Raw genomic sequence first — 17,006 nt, 5'->3', positions numbered from 1 at the left:
TGCTCTCTGTGTGACACTGTATATGTTGTTGTTCTTTGAGAACCCATTCGTGGACGTTGATGAAATCCGTTGACAAGAATCCCAAAACTCGGTTATCCATCCAGGAGCTTCTGGAGGCGGAATGGATGACGCAGGAAATCAATTCGTCACAGTACAATTTTCCCAAAATCGTCCCCTACTAACCTTACGAAATCAATCCGTATAAGTGCTACGTAGATGCAAATATCTGCTCCAGCCAGACGGGACTTTACACGTCGCACGATATTGGATGATGTCGATGGTGAAGATGAGGATGAGCATGTCCAATGTCGAATAAGTCAGTAAATTTATTTAAAAAAAATGATTTACTGCTATTTAATTAATATATTTTTGGATTCATTTTTGATCATTTTTATTCTTGGACTGAGGTGAAAATGTTTAGTGGCGGAGTAGCAGTGATTCTATTTCAATCAATCCTGAACTAGTCCAGGTTGAGCGTTAAATGCTTCCTGGTGATTCGACCGATTGGTGGTTCTGTTGGTGTTATTATTTGTTGCCGATACCGAAAATTGTTTGTGTCAACAATCAAATTTGGACACCTGCTCACTGCGCATTCAAAGAAATAATGCAGTGATGCCAGTTACTTTAGAGATCACAAAAAATATATACCATAGGTGCCAAATGAGTGAGCCATGGTGTGCCCTACTGTGTTTTTGGCACACTGTGCTGAGTGACCTACCCCTTGTACTATATATATAAGCTTGGTTTACGTATCTTTATTTCACTCTATTTCTTCACCAAATCCAAATGCCCGAACTTTCTTCTTTATTCCACCCATTAGGTTTTGTCGAGGGTTTTGTACAACGGTTGAATCGACATTTTTTCTGCTTTCAATCATGATTTCAACATTTCCTGCTCCACAGTGACAACTTTAGGATGCTTACGAAGTTCATGCTTTAGCTTTTAGCTCAGTATCTTTCGATCGACCACAACTCCGGTTTGGGGGATTGACCCCATTCGTCTTGTACCACTCCAGAACGTCCTTGAAGTAGTGACAAGAGGCTAGAGGCGGAAGTAGTCGTTTCTTTAGGCACTCATTCATGTAGATTTGTCCATTTTCGGTTGTAGTTGTTACGAATGCCTTGCTCTGTTTTCCACATGAACAAATCGCCTGCTAAATCATAAATTTCTTGGAGAACTTCGACACTTTCTGTTTCCTGAGGGGCTCTGAAACATCGAACTTGTCTATCGTAATCACATACTGGTTTTCTGGATTTGTTTGAAATCCGCTTTTACGTATGTTTCATCGTTCATGATACAGTAGTGTGGTTTTGTCAACATTTGTGTGTACAGCTTACGTGCCCGTGTTCTAGCTGTCCTATTCTACCGTCCATTGCGGTTTGGTGCTTTCTCAACCTTGAAGGAACGTAGTCCTGCTTGTTTATTGGCTTTTTGCACGAAACTTTTTGTCAGGTGCAGTTTTTTTCGCGAGTTGGGTTTGCGTTTGAAGGCAGCAACCCCTTGTGATCTTCAACGCAGTACACTTTTTCTTGCACTCACTTGCTTGCGATCGACAGTTAAACGTTCTCCAAAACGTTTTATGACACGAGAAACAGTAGATTGTTGGATTTCCGACATCTTTCCCATAGCTCGGTGCGAAATATGTGGGTTTTTGAGGTGACCTCATTTTCATAACGACTAGAAATTTCACAATAAAACTCACGCAGTGTAATCAATACACACTGAGGCCACCTCACCCACAATTTTATTAAAATTAACCCAAAGGGCAATTGTTACAGCTTTTTTAAAGTGATGCATTTTAACTGTGGACACCCTTTAGTTATGCTTGTAGGAAATTTTTCTCAGGAACAACTTTGCGGAAGAACACTTTTCGATAAAATTAAGGCACAAAAGTTAGTAGTCCCAGTATTCAAATCGACACCTACACCAAGCACACCGACTCCGTACAACAGCTTCTTGAAATGGCTAGCCCTCATCATACGACTATAGTTATGGGTGATTACAACCTTCCGGATCTAGCTTGGGACTTCGATGAGGATTCTTACCTCTCAGTGCTTCATCTGAACAGAAACTTACTGTAGTCAAGTCCTTATTGTCTGCAGGACTTAAGCAAATCAGGGATTTGGTCCACACGATTGGTAAACTTCTCGACCTGGTGCTCGTCAGTGATTCAGATCCTATGGATCAATCTGCCATTTTGAAAGTTGATCGCCATCATAAGCCGTTAGTTTTGAAAGTTGATATCCGTTCGAACGACCATCCGTCATCGTATCCAGCAGCACGCTTACTTTACTTACTTACTTACTTACTTACTTACTTATCCTGGTCCGACATCCCTCAGGATTGCACCTGCATCACAATGTTACGCCAATTCACTCGGTTCGTGGCTGCTTGCCTCCAATTTCTTGACCGTCCCACACTTCCAAGATCCTGGTCCACTTGGTCTAACCACCTTGCTCGCTGTGCTCCTTTTTGTCTTGTACCGGCCGGATTCGAGGCAAACACCGTTTTTGCGGGATTGTTGTCCGTCATTCTTAGAACGTGTCCCGCCCATCGTACCAGTCCAGCTTTCGCAACTTTCTGGATACAGGGTTGGCCATAGAGTTGCGCCAGCTCACCATACACTGTTCTCACATACCCCACCAAAGATGATCCTAATCACTCGTCGTTCGAAAACACCCAGTGCTTGCAGGTCCTCCTCGAGCATCGTCCACGTCTCGTGCCCGTAGAGAACTAACGGTCTAATCAGCGTCTTGTACATGGTACATTTAGTACGAAGGTGAAGTTTACCCGACCTCAGGGTCTTGTGGTGTCCGTAGTAAGCACGACTTCCGGCAATAATACGCCGACGAATGTCTCTGCTACAGTTGTTATCCGACGTCACCAATGATCCGGGGTACACAAATTCATCCACCACCTCGAACTCATCTCCGTCGATTGTCACACTTCTGCCTATGCGAGCCCTATCCCCTCCGCCACGGCCTGAAACGTTCTTCCGACAATGTCCACGTCCTCAGCGAAGCAGATGAACTGGCTGGACTTATTGAAGATCGTGCCCCACATGTTAAAGCCCGCACGTTTCATAACACCTTCTAGCGCAATGTTGAACAGGAGGCAGGAAAGACCATCGCCTTGTCGAAGTCCTTTGCGAGTTTCAAACGAGTCCGATAACGTACCCGATATCTTCACGCAGCACTGTACACCATCCATCGTAACCCTGATCAGTCTGGTCAGCTTCACGGGAAAACCGTTCTCGTCCATAATCTTCCATAGCTCTTCACGGTCAATAGTATCATAAGCATCCAGCAGCACGCAGTGATTACAATTTCGCACGGTGTGATTTCGATGCTATTATTGCGAGGATCTCAGCGTTGGATTGGGTGCAATTACTAAACTTACCTAACATTAATGCCGTCGTGTCCGTATTCTATGACAATATTTATCAAGTAATCTATGCTACTATTCCGGAAAAGGCTCGTAGACCTTCTGTGCATTTCCAACAACCGCAATAGCGTAATCTGCGTAACCGTCTGCGTAAGGCCAGTAAACGTTACTTTCGCTCCAGGAATGCTGAAAACAAATATGGTGCATGTGGTGTCCAAAATCTGCTGCTTCCTCCATAACGAACTACTCGCCTCGAAAATCGTCACAAGAATGCCGTTCCATCAAAGAGCACAAGATGAGTCCGCTTGTCCTCACACGCATTCTCTTTCCCTCTTGATGCTAAACCCTTACTCGATAGTTTCTATCTCACTCTCCCTCTCTCTGTCTTATTCCAAAAATGCTATCTTCCGGAAATACTTTTTCTCTTGTCTTAACCGTTTCTACCGTTTCGTTTTATTCCATTCCCAATACAGCACCTAAAGTATACCTTGTGTCGAACCTCGACTGTATCCAAGAAATATTTCTTCCTAATAATATTATTTTCATAGGGTTAGAGAAACGTCATCATATCACTGTGAAATATTTCTTCCTAACAATTGGTTTGGGTCTGAGATCATCTTATTTACTTGTATGCCATAAACATCATTTTCATTTCAAGTTTTATTGCTCAGTTTCACTTACTTCCTTACTTCGTACTCTACAGTGCACAGCTTGCAGAAGCCGAGTACAACAGTTTGCATGAGTATATCGCTAACCTCCAGAGGGGCTTCAAAGAAAACCCATCATCGTCGTTCTGGTCTTTCATAAACTAAACGCTCGCAAAAGGTCAGTTGGTTTTCCGACAGACGTCACCTACTGTAATCGAAGCTCCTCCACCGATGCCACTTCTGCAAAACGCTTCGCTGATTTCTTTCGAAACGTTTTCGATCTCGATCAAACTCCTCCGCAGCAGCAGTACATCGACAACATTCGTCTGCAGCAGCTTTACTTCAGCCATGACGCTATTTTCAAAGCCCATTGCTCGGTGGATGCATCGTAAGGCCGAAGTCCGGATCGTATTCCACCATCTTTCATCAAGAATTGTGCAGCATCGTTGGCCACACCCGTTATGTCTATCTTCAATCGTTCACTCCTGGATGGCGTTTTTCCGGATTCCTGGAAGCTTGCATCAAGTCAGGTAACGTTTACAGCGTGGAAAACTACCGACCTATCTCGCTACTTAATGGTTTGACCAAAGTTCTTGAAACTCTTCTGCATGACAAGTTGGATGGATTCATGAAAAAGTGCTCGACGATCTCCAACTTGATGTCTTACACCTCTTATTAGTAGCATAGAAAAGCGTCAGCAAGAGGAAGAAGACGCCGTTTAAATTGACTTCTCCAATGCTTTCGACAATGCGTTCCTAATGACCTCGCTATCACACAGCAGAGCCGTCTTGGTCTTCCGCCGTTAGTCGTTCGCTGTTTAAAATCATATGTATCCTCCAGGAAAGCCTGCGTTAAGGTTCATGATGCCAGATCCGATGTGTTTGATATACCATCGGGAGTTCCACAAGGGTGCCACTTAGCACCTCTTATTTTCGTTTTTATTATTAACGAATTGTGTGTGACCACTTAAGTTCCTGTAAGTTGTAATATACTGATGATTTGAAAGTCTACCGTGTGATCAAATTGATCCTAGCTTGTTGTGCACTACAACCTGACATCAAGCGGTTAACATTGTGGTGACAGATGAACGAAATTCAAGCAAACACTGCCAAATGCAAAGTCATTACCTTCACCCGTTGTCACTCGCCGATCAGATTTGATTATTCGAGTTGATTCTATTAAAGATCTAGGACTTATCTTGGATAGCAAACTTAGATTCAACAAGCACATATCTATATAAATTGAAAAGGCAAATTCCTTGCTTGAATTTCTGCGTCGCAACGCTGCGGAATTCGATGATGTGCACGCTTTGAAAACATTGTACTGCTCCTTGGTTCGTAGCGGTCATGAAGATAATGAATCCATTTGTGATGAAAAAAAATAGAAAAATTATATTGATGTCTATGAAAATTCAGGCTTAAATTTTCACTAAATCTCGTCATAAATAGCATGGTTCTAGGTGAGCTTGATTATTTTTAATATTAAAACAGCTGCTTGATCATGCCATAGGATTATCAGTCTCTTAAAAAATTAAAACTATTTAAATTTGTGCGGTATTTAATACCCCCGCATAGAGATGCTAGCCGTTCACTACTTACTACGAACATAACCCTGCGCACTCCTCAGCAGATGTGACGGCAGACTACGACAGCACGCAGCGATCGTCTTGCGTCCTCTTCCTCGTCGTACCGTCATTGCGAGTGGACGCCTGCAATCGGATTCCTCAATCAATGGCAGAACTTCACAAAATTGACGTTTGGCTGAACATCAATCTTCTGCAAAGTTGTAGCTGAACTAAAAGTTTGGCACTTCCACAGTAATTTTCATATAAACTTCAAATGATTTCTGTCCAGTTCGTTTCTAATCAAATGAGTTTGGGAGGCTAATCAGGATTCGATTTGGAACCGCTTAAGCACTGTGAACCCATTTTTGCATCGGTCTAATGGACAGCAACGTACGTTTGTGAACTGGTTTGAGTGAAAAAGGACAAGGAACTGAGTAAGGTAAGTGACCCAATAATGCAGGAACTAACTTGCATAATTTATATAAAATGAAATATGCATTTCTGCAACAAAAAAAGCGCAAGAACTTCGTTTTTAAACATTACCTGGGCTTCTATTGTGCAGACTTTTCCATATCCTCAGCAAAATAACGCGTAATCTACCGCCGAACGCTGTGGATACTACCAACTGGGAATGGCCATCTTATATCGTCTTTGCAGTTCCAAAGTTTCAGCATCTCTAGACATGAGCATCGGAATGGAGATTTACTATGATCTTCTCCTACAAGGTTTCGTGAAACTGGGTCCAGGAAAATCGGTGCTGCAGAAAACCATGCTGGGTCGTCTCAAGAAAAGTTGGATTGACCAAACCGTCAAGTTTAACTGTGGTTGCTCATGTGTGCGGTAATCAAACGGTAGAGGATCAGTTAGACAGATTTTGGGAGTCGTGTCACTCTTCCAGTACAATGTCCGTCGAAGAATCGTCCGGCGAAGCTCATTTTGCTGCTACTATGACTAGAGACAATAGTGGTCGTTTCGTGGTTACTTTTCAAAAAAAGCCTGAGGTCCTACAAAAGCTTGGAAACTACTACCCGATCGCTTAACGTTGGCTCCTTTCACTGAGTCGGCGTCTTGAAGCGAACCCTTTGCTCAAATCAGCTTACTCGAAGTTCATACAAGAATATCTCCAGCTGGGGCACATGGAGGAAGTATCTGAAGATTCGTTGTCCACGTCCGCTTCCTGCTACCTTCCGCATCATTGCATCGTACGTACGGACAGTCTCACAACTAAACTTAGTGTTGTGTTCAACGCGTCTTGTGTCACCGATACTGGAATCATACTGAACGACGCTTTGATGATGACCTCTGCCGCACCCTATCTCGCCACAAAATGTCTTAAGGAGCTCGCAAAGCAGGGTCAGTCGTTTCATCCTGCTACTTCAAGGGTTGTTGCGAACGACTTCTACACGGACGACATGATTAGCGGGTTCGACGATGTGGAAGAAGGAAAGGTTCTATGTAGCCAACTGCTCCAATCAGCTGGGTTCAGCCTTCGTAAATGGGCTTCAAACTCAACGGAAATACTCAAACACATCCCAGCACATCTTCTAGACGAACGCTCGGTACTCGACCTTGATTCGACTTCTTCCGTCAAAACTCTGGGACTCAAGTGGACCCCCGGCTCCGATGAAGTCGAGTTCAACGTACCAAAATGGAACAAAGATGATGTCATCACAAAACGCATTTCCCTTTCAGATTCCGCTCGCCTCTACAACCCTCTGGGACTCGTAGGGCTCGTCATCGTACTTGCTAAGTGCTTCATGCAGGAACTCTGGGCTAACAAGAAGACTTGGAACGCACCATTGAAAGAAGAGCTCCAACAGCGCTGGGTGAAGTTTAGGAGATAATTAACCAGTCGTCATAGAAGCACATCTTGAACTTTCTGGTGCATTGTTTCTCAACCACCTCTTCCAGAAAGTCCAGCACAGTTTGAAAATGGATCTAAAGTGCTACTACTGGGTTGATTCCACCATCGTACTACATTAAATATTGGTTAGCTGGAACACCATTACGATGGAGGACGTTTGTAGCAAACAGCATATCACTGCGCGTGGCAATTGGGGACACGTGGCTAGACTAGAAAACCCGGCGAACATCATGTCCTGTAGAATGCTTCCAACACAACTGAAGGATTCGGATATCTGGTAGCACGTAGCACGGTCCAGGCAAAGGCAAACGTCCAGGTTTTGGCTGTCACATATTCGTACGGCTGACGATGAGTTTCTGTCCGAGGACCTCGATGAACAATCGAACGCTCTGCTGCCCATTCAGATCCAACCTTCAAACCTCATACTCAGTCTACTATCATCATTTCCATAGCTAGTTCATCTAGTGGTGACGAAGATTTAGCCATAGTTGCAAGCCTGCTCGACAGGATCAAACGAAGGGATTTCTCCGAACCACGGAACTCAACCAAGCAACCTACCGGTGACCGGCTTCGAAACACGCCTCTTTCCGAAGACTGGAAGCATCAGATCATTCTTGCCACGCACCATCCACTTACGGAGCTCATCATACCCTCGTATCACGAGAAGCTGCTCCATGCTGGTCCACAGCTACTCATCGCAAGCGTGCGGGAGAAATAATGGCCACTGCAATTACGCAACCTGGTGCGGAAGCTAGTTCATGATTGTCTAAAGTTCTTTCACTGCAAACCCACTGCTCTCGAACAGATCGTGGGCGATCTACCAGCCAAACACGTCACACCAACGTTTCCGTTTTTCAACGCTGGTGTCGATCTGTGTGGGCCACTCTTCTATCGGCACGCTCCGAGGAAATGGTCTCCTGTCGAGTGCTACGTCGCAATATTTGTGTGCCTTTCGTCAAAGGCGGTGCACATCGAGCTTATAGCGGATCTCTCGACGAATACGTTTATTACTTCCCTAAAACGATTCGTTGCCCGGCGTGGTAGGCCAGCACTCATCGATAACGCTAAGAACTTTGTAGGCGCATCATGAACGATAGCGGAACTATACGAACAATTCCGCTCGCAGCAGCACAAGCATGCTACAACACCGCACGGGATTGAATGTGGAGCGATACAGACAAGCGCGGAACAGATAAAACTCGGTTTTTCGAAGGAAGAAGCGTCAGCAGGAAGACTGAGATTGCAAGGCGATGGAAAATCTGTACCGCACATGGAAATTCTACGAGAAGCTAAATACTTAGTTCGCACAAAGGCTACGTGCCGCAAGCCAATATGTGCAAGGACTTGGACGGTAACCTTCTCACGAACGAGTGTGAGGTGATTGAGAGGTGGGAACAGTACTATGACGAGCACCTCAACGGTGATGCAGCAGAAAACGAAGTTGGCACGGGAACAGATCTTGGAGCACGCGCAGGAGACGACAGTCTATCGACCCCTGATCTTCAAAAGTTGAGGAGGAGATCGGTCGGCTGAAGAACAACAAAGCAACTGGTGTAGATCAACTACCAAGTGAGCTATTAAAATATGGTGGTGAAGCAATGGATAGAGCGTTGCACTGGGTAATTTCCAAGTTTTGGGAGGAGGAGATATTACTGAAGGAGGGGATGGAAGGTGTCGTATGCCCAATCACGACAAGTTGGATTGCTGCAACTACCGCGCTATCCCACTGCTGAGCGCCGCCTACAAGGTACTCTCCCAAATTCTATGCCGCCACCTGTCACCATTTGTAAAAGAGTTCGTGGGGCAATACCAGGCGGGATTCATGGATACCGCGCTACCACGGACCAAATTTTTGCGATTCGGCAGGCTCTGCAACGTGCCCACACATCATTTGTTCATCGATTTAAAATCCGCATACGACACAATCAATCGAGATGAACTATGACAGATTATGCACGAGTACGGATTTCCGGATAAACTGACGCGATTGGTCAAGGTGACGATGGATCAAGTGAGCATTGTTCGAGTATCGGGGACACTCTCGAGTCGCTTTGAATCTCGAAGGGGGTTACGGCAAGGTGATGGACTTTCATGTCTGCTATTTAACATCACGTTAGAAAGTGTAATTAGAAGAGCTGGGATAGACACGAGTGGCTTGATCTTCAGAAAGTCCATTCAGCTTCTTGGCTTCGTCGATGAAAACGGGATCATGGCACGGAACTCTGATACGATGGCGGAAACGTAGTAGAAGTTCTAGGGAAAACAATGTCAGCCTCCACCCCGAGTTCAGATTGATGGCAACGAAATCGAGGTAGTGGACGAGTTCATGTATTTGAACTCACTTGTGACCACCGAAAATGATACCAACAGAGAAGTTCAAAGCCCCATTATGACAGGGAATCGTGCTCTACTTTGGACTCCGGTGGACGCTCCGGTCGAATAAATAATATCCACAAGACGCTGATTAGACCGGTAGTCCTCTACGGCTACGAGACCTGGACTATGCTCGTGGAGGACCAAAGCGCCCTTGATGTTTTCGAATGGAAGGTGTTGCGTCCCATCTACGGTGGAGTGCAGATGGATGACGGAACGTGGAGGAGGCGAATGAACCACGAAATGCTGCTGGGAGAACCATCTATCGTCCACATTGCAAAAATTGGGCGACTACGGTGGGCTGGGCACGTCGTAAGAACAAGAAGAAGAGGTGCGCAGCGGGCAGATGGATCGACCAAGTAGAAGGTGACTTGCGTACCCTTCGCAGACTACGAGGCCATGGATCGAGTGCAGTGGAGACGACTTCTTCGGACAGCAGAGGACAAGAAGGCCGTAGCCTGATTGGTTGATTTTTTGTGAGAATTAATAAGAATATTTGCGCTATCAAATGTTCAAATAATCTCAAATAATTGCAAAGTCCAAAAATTGGCCAGATTACCCAGCTTAAAAAACATGGTAAGTCAACAAAATTTGAAATTTTAGGGACTTTGAAAAGCTTACGAGATCTAAGACATCGACAAAATATTTCAATTCTAGGACTTTTTTTCTCTTGATTTGTTTTTCGTCTATTTTGTTTTCCGTGCTGAGCACCATTGCTACCGACACCTGAACTCTACCTATTGACCCATCAACTCATGAACCGGTGCCAACGGCTTTACTTCCCTTCCGACGGAAGACGTGATCCGAGATGTTATTAGACCTGTGCGCCGCCGCGCCACGCCGCCGCCGCTGACGATTTTCATACGCCGCCGCCGCCGATGAAATTTAGCCGGCGCGCCGCCGCAGTAAAATGGCTCACGCCGCCGAATAAATTTATGTAACGCCGATGAAAATTCCGTAACATCTTTTCGGTAAAATGCATCTTGAACGCACGCTCGTTCGTTGCTACTAAAAATTCAATTTTCATACTGCCGTACTCTAACGGAACTATCCACCTACCCTCTTCTACAGATCATTCTCTAGCTAATAAATCATCACACTAAAGCTTCATGTTAGCATTTCCAACCAACTCTGAAAATCGTTAACTTCGCGTATGAAGTAACATAAAAAACACTTTGAATGTAACAACTCAAGGCGGGAGTAGCCGTCAACAATGCTGATGATGGTACAGCACGCAACAACCACCCTACGCTTCATCTCTGAGATGATCACGTTGGTCATGACGAGAGGAGCAACACAATAGTTGGGTAAAGAAGAACTGCATTATAACACACCATCGACTGGAAATGCTCTCGCAAACGTGGGGCTTTAGGTAGTGATGAAAACGTCGCTAGAACTATTCCACAGCCGCAGTCAGTTTATGAGCAACAAGAGGCACGCACATTTTTGCCTGTGGACTTGGAGACATACTTCAAGTCCCCGCGTACATCGTACGGGCTAGGCAAAAATGTGCGTCATCTTGAAAACTGTCGCTTTAATGGCCCTTCGCTCATTTTCAACTTCTATTCAATTTTCATACTGCCGTACTCTAACGGAACTATCCACCTACCCTCTTCTACAGATCATTCTCTAGCTAATAAATCATCACACTAAAGCTTCATGTTAGCATTTCCAACCAACTCTTAATTAAAGCCAGATCTACTCTAAATTGAGTAACACAGCCAGAACTGTTATTTCTTCTCATTCCCATAAATAAATAAAATTTGGAAATGAGTCAAAAATACACAAATGGGCAAACATTTCGTTTCCTTTTTTTTTTCTTTAGGATTAATAAACCAAAAACTGTATCAAGCATTTTATTTTATAGCAAACATAATGCAAAACAATTACCTCTCAATACAAATGATTTGTTTTCCGTCGATCTTGTTTTCCGTGCTGAGCACCAATGCCACCGACGCCAGGGAGGCAGCTTACACACCTGGACCCTACATATCGACCCATCAACTCATGAACCGGGGACCAACGGCTTTACTTCCCTTGCGAAGGAAGACGTGATCAGAGATGGTATGCCTCAGAACATACCGGCGGCGGCGACTGGGATTGAACCCAGGCCTGCTGGGGTGAGAGGCAATCACGTTTACCACTACACCACCGGCACCGCTACTCAAACAACGTGGAGATATTCTATGCTTTTGGAAAATTAGAAAGCTGCAGTATCCTTGCATGAAATCCAACAAGGCTCCAGGGGTCGATCGCATATCAGCAGAGATGCTCAAAGCTGACTCCACGCTATCCGCTCAAATGTTGCATTAACTATTATGTAATCTCTGGGACACCGCGACTTTTCCAGCCGACTGGATGCAGGGCGTCTTCGTGAAGGTCCCAAAGAAGGTGGATTTGACTGTGTGCGACAATTGGCGAGGCATCATGTCACTGTGTATTGTTCTCAAAGTTCTGTGCACAGTTATCCTGAATCGGATACTGGAGAAGATCGACGCGACTCTCTGGCGGTAGCATATTGTCACGCTCCGTATCATCCTGGAGCAGGTCAATGAATTCCAAGAGTCCCTTTATTTGGTATTCATTGACTACGAAAATGATTTCGACCGACTCAATCACGAGAATCTGTGGGGCGCCCTGAGATGGAAGGGAGTCCCGGATAAAATCGTCAACCTCATCGAAGCGCAGTATCACGCTTTCACGTGTAGAGTTCTGCATAACGGAGCCTTGTCTGACCCTATCCGGGTAGTCGCTGGTGTGAGACAAGGATGTATACTATCACCGCTACTGTTCCTCATCGTAATCGACGAGATCGTGGTGGGTGCAATTGATCGTGTACCACACCGTGGGCTTCTTTGGCAACCTATCAGCATGGAGCATCTCAACGACTTCGATTTGGCTGATCATGTTGCTCTACTAGCACAATGCCGCTTTGATATTTAGAATAAGCTCAATGAACTAGGCGAACGCTCCTCTGCGGCGGGTCTCACCATCAACGTCAACAAGACCAAATCGTTGGATGTCAACACGGGCAACCCCTCCAACTGTACGGTAGCGGGCAACCAGTGGAGGAGGTCGAAATTTTCCAATATCTTGGCAGCCAAATAGCGTCGGACGGCGGGACCAAGAGCGACATAAGTGCACGAATCAAGAAGGCTAGGGCTGCCTTTGCGAGTTTACGAAACGTATGGAGATCCAACCAGATAATTCAACGCACCAAAATCCGAATTTTCAACTCGAACGTGAAATCAGTGTTGTTATACGTCAGCGAGACGTGGTGTGTATCAGCGGAGAACACTCAGAAGCTGCAGGTCTTTATCAACCGATGCCTGCGGTATATAATTCGTGCCTGAAGGCCTCACAACTTGATCTCGAATGCCGAGCTCCATCCTCGATGTCATCTGAAGCCGATAGCAACAGAAATTCGAGACCGAAAGTGGAGGTGGGTCGGCCATACACTTCGACAAGGCGGAAACGAAATCTGAAAGCAAGCGCTGGATTGGAATCCGGCAGGACATCGCAGTAGAGGCAGACCCAGGGGCGGCGGAGCCTCAACAAGGAAATAAAGCAAGTCGATAGGAATCTGACCTGGGCCCAGGTCAAGACAAAAGCAAGCAGCCGCCCAGGATGGAAGTCTTTTGCGTTGACCCTTTGCACCTCCGGTGGTGTACAGGACCCTTAAGTAAGTATCCTTGGTTGGCAACCTTGGTTCGCAAGGTTTTGTGTGTGCCCACCACCAGCACGCCAAGTGAACGAGTTTTTAAACACAGCTGGGCTGACCGTATCTCCATGTCGGTCAGGCATCCACCCTAACAATGTGGATAAAACAATCTCCATTCATGTCAATCACAGTATTTGCAAAAATATAGTTTTGCAGTAAGCAGTGGCTGTTAGGTAATGCAACAGATTGCTATTATAGAGCAAATTTTCATACGTCGAAAGTAACAAAGGTAAACAAAGTCGAGCTATCAGTGTCAATCGATGCTCCTGCTATTACACTATATACTGTCCAAATATAGGATTACATCCCATTTTCAAATTTATTTACCAGAAAAATTGCTTTTTGAAGCAATCACCTTCCGATCAAAATATTTTTCCGATGTTACTTAAGTCACCCGATTTCTATGGAGATGCCGTTTGCCTTAAGTAACAGCACTGAGAAACCCGTGAAAGTGTACTTTCGTCGTTTCGCTTTCTCATTATTAAAGTGAATAAATCGAACTGTTTGTTGCTAAGATGATTTCGGTGGTCCTAAAATGATGAATGAGCTGCACGTAAGGAGACGTCATTGATAATTCTCCCGAATAGCCTGGTAAATACACTTTGACTTAAGTAACAATAGTGGCCACCAAACGACGTATAATAACTTTTGTCTCAAAAACCAGTATTTTTAGCATGAAAGCTAGCGATTTGCATTTGTATGATTAAAACCCTGCTAAATATGTTAAGGTTATGTGTTGCATTGGAAATAGGAATAACTTTTTGGTCATCAAAACAAAACTTTATTTTTCTCGGATTGGTGTGAATGTTACTTACGACATAATGAAAATTTACTCTTGATATACTATCCACCCCTATATAACGTACTTTTCTTATACTTAACAAAAGGCTTGTAACACTTTGCCGTATGACTCCACCCCCTGCAATTTTAACAAGCACTTGACAATTCCGCATGCACGGCCAATGAAAACGCTCAAAATTGAGTAAGAGTTATTCATATTTCAGTTTAGGTTACTCAAATTCGTGAAAACGTAGGTCACTCATAGAATGAGTCAATTTCCTCACACTTTTCCGAGGAAAACTTCTCGAATACGAGGAAAACTGATTGTGGTTTTAGTCTGTCTACTAATACACTTGTAACCTGTGTATAATTTTCTTAAATTTTCCCCATATTCGAGAAGATTTCCCCGGGAAAGTGTCGGAAAATTTACTCATACTATGAGTGACCTAAGTTTTAGCGATTTTGAGTAATCTGAACTCAAATGTGGGTAGCATTTTTTGTTGATGTGCGATTGGTTTGGGAAGTATTTTTTTTTTTCTAAATCATTAAAAATAAACTTACGCCGACCAACGCCGCCACGCCGCCGCCGCCGAAAGCAAATGGCGTGACACCGCCACGCCGCCGCCGGCAGAAAACAACATATCACGCCGCCGCCGAAAATATTTTGATCGGCGCACAGGTCTAGATGTTATGCCTCAGAACATCCCGTCGGCGCCGACTGAGATTAAACCCAGGCCTGCTGGGTGAGTGGTTATCACGCTAACAACTACACCACCGGCGCCGCTTGATTTTAGGACTTGCTGAGAAAAATTAACTGTGATATTAAGGGTTGTGCATAAACAACGCTGATAGTTTATGAAATATGATCCCCCCCTCAAACGTAGACAATTGTTCATACAAATGATTTAAACATTTGTTTTTGATTCAGTTCCAACCTGCATCGGGTATCAAGATTGGGTCTGCTCGTTAGCTGTCAAACACCAGTGTGAACGTTTGCTTTTGTAACATTCACTAACATGGCTCGGGTTGATTCAGTCGTCAGTTGTTGAGTTGTCAGTCTCAGAGAACCTAAATTAACATGATTTTTCTTATGTATGTGGGTCTTATGGGTCTACCTCCCTTAGCTCAGTCGGTAAAGGCGCATCTACAGAGCAAGACCATGCTGGAGGTGCCTGGGTTCGAGTCCCGGTCCGGTCAAGGAATTTTCCATTTTGGAAAATGTCTCGACTTCCCTGGTCATAGAGAAGGATTGTACTTGCCACACAATTATACTAATGCAAAAATGGTACAGGCATCGAAAGCTCTCAATTAATAACTGTAATAGTGCACCTATTTAGAACACTAAATTGAGAACACGCAATAAGCTGATATGCAATAAGCAATAAGCTTGAAATGCGAATAAGAAGAAGAAGAAAGGTCTTATGCCAGAACGGAATAGGGTAAACGCTCCTATAGTTGCGGTACGTTAGAAGCGTTAGGTTCCTATAGTTGTGTATGGAGACTCCGTACACAACTATAGGAACCTAACGCTTCTAACGTACCGCAACTATAGGAGCGTTTCCCCTATATGTGGTCCTTATCTTTTTATAAGACGCTTTTCATAACAGTGACCGTTTAAATCCAAAAACAAACATCACTTATAATAGAAATAGATTCTACACACATTATCATTTCTTTTTTTACTAGGTATATCTAAATGCACGATAAACGTTTGCTTGCATGGACGTCATGCATCCCAGGTGACGTCCATTTTTGTTGCTCCCATGTTGATTTTCTGCTCCACATTGCTAGAGGGAAAACAAAAAAGCAATTCTGCATTTGCATCCCCAATGGGGCCTCTCACCTGCCGCAGGAGCATAAACCGTGGAATGAAGGATTCAATGCCTTGCATCTATGTAGGTAGGTATATAGTAGCATGTAGCGCGGGGGAAAGCAATTTGGAACAAATTGGATTTTGCCATTTTCATTTATACGATTTCCCTGTGTTTTTAACACGGTGAGGGCAGCCATGTGATATCTATGTTAGTTGATCCTGAAAACAACTGTTCCGGAGGTCAGCGCCAGTGTCAGTGTCGTTGGGTTTGATTGAAGAAAAAAACCTTCCTAGCAGTGATCCAGCAGATTTAATCAGTCAACATCGATCAGACTGCCTTCGAATCCGTTCGAAATCAAACATTTCAAAAATAATCACACTAATTTGATGCCATTTATCAAATTCCCTAACTCATCATCGCGTGCTCCATCACTTTCCCAGCAGACTACGAGGTTGGTAAGAGAAATAGTCCAAAATGAATCATGGTGATGGAAGCAATCGTAAAAACTGTCAACACAACTTGGGCCAGAACAGGGCTCCCGTACTCCGTCGCTACCGTGTAATCCGTCATGCTGTTGGTATTTTATCACAGAGCATACATCACCTATCTGCACCTATTTATTCTCCCACTCATGCACCGTTCCATCACGAACGTTGGCTTGCGTAAATTTCCCAACTCACACCGACACCACTCACTACAGATAGCATCCTCAAAGCAGCTGTGAGGCCACCGGTGCGGCGCGCTGGGTGTTTGACTAACTGGCTGACTGATAATAAATTGGAGGGCATGAAATAAATCGAATCGATTAGAACCTCACACAATCCGATAAGATACAGGGACGACTGCGGAGTGTAGATGA

General features: G+C 44.5%; 1 protein-coding gene across 1 annotated transcript in view; it reads left to right on the top strand.

Moving 5' to 3' along the window:
- The first annotated feature begins 6,728 nt into the window (after positions 1-6,728).
- LOC135707188 (uncharacterized) overlaps positions 6,729-17,006 on the top strand; it is a 64,130-nt gene continuing 53,852 nt past the window's right edge. Inside the window, exon 1 of the mRNA XM_065228938.1 lies at positions 6,729-6,740. The gene's annotated coding sequence lies outside the window, so the exon portion shown is untranslated. The remainder of the gene's footprint in view (positions 6,741-17,006) is intronic.

This window comes from Ochlerotatus camptorhynchus, unplaced genomic scaffold (assembly GCF_037179485.1).
Source record: "Ochlerotatus camptorhynchus isolate MF236.1 unplaced genomic scaffold, CSIRO-AGI_Acam_v1.1 ptg000304l, whole genome shotgun sequence".
Taxonomy (NCBI): domain Eukaryota; kingdom Metazoa; phylum Arthropoda; class Insecta; order Diptera; family Culicidae; genus Ochlerotatus; species Ochlerotatus camptorhynchus.
Note: the sequence above shows the minus strand (reverse complement) of the source record. Positions and strands in the feature narration are given on the sequence as shown.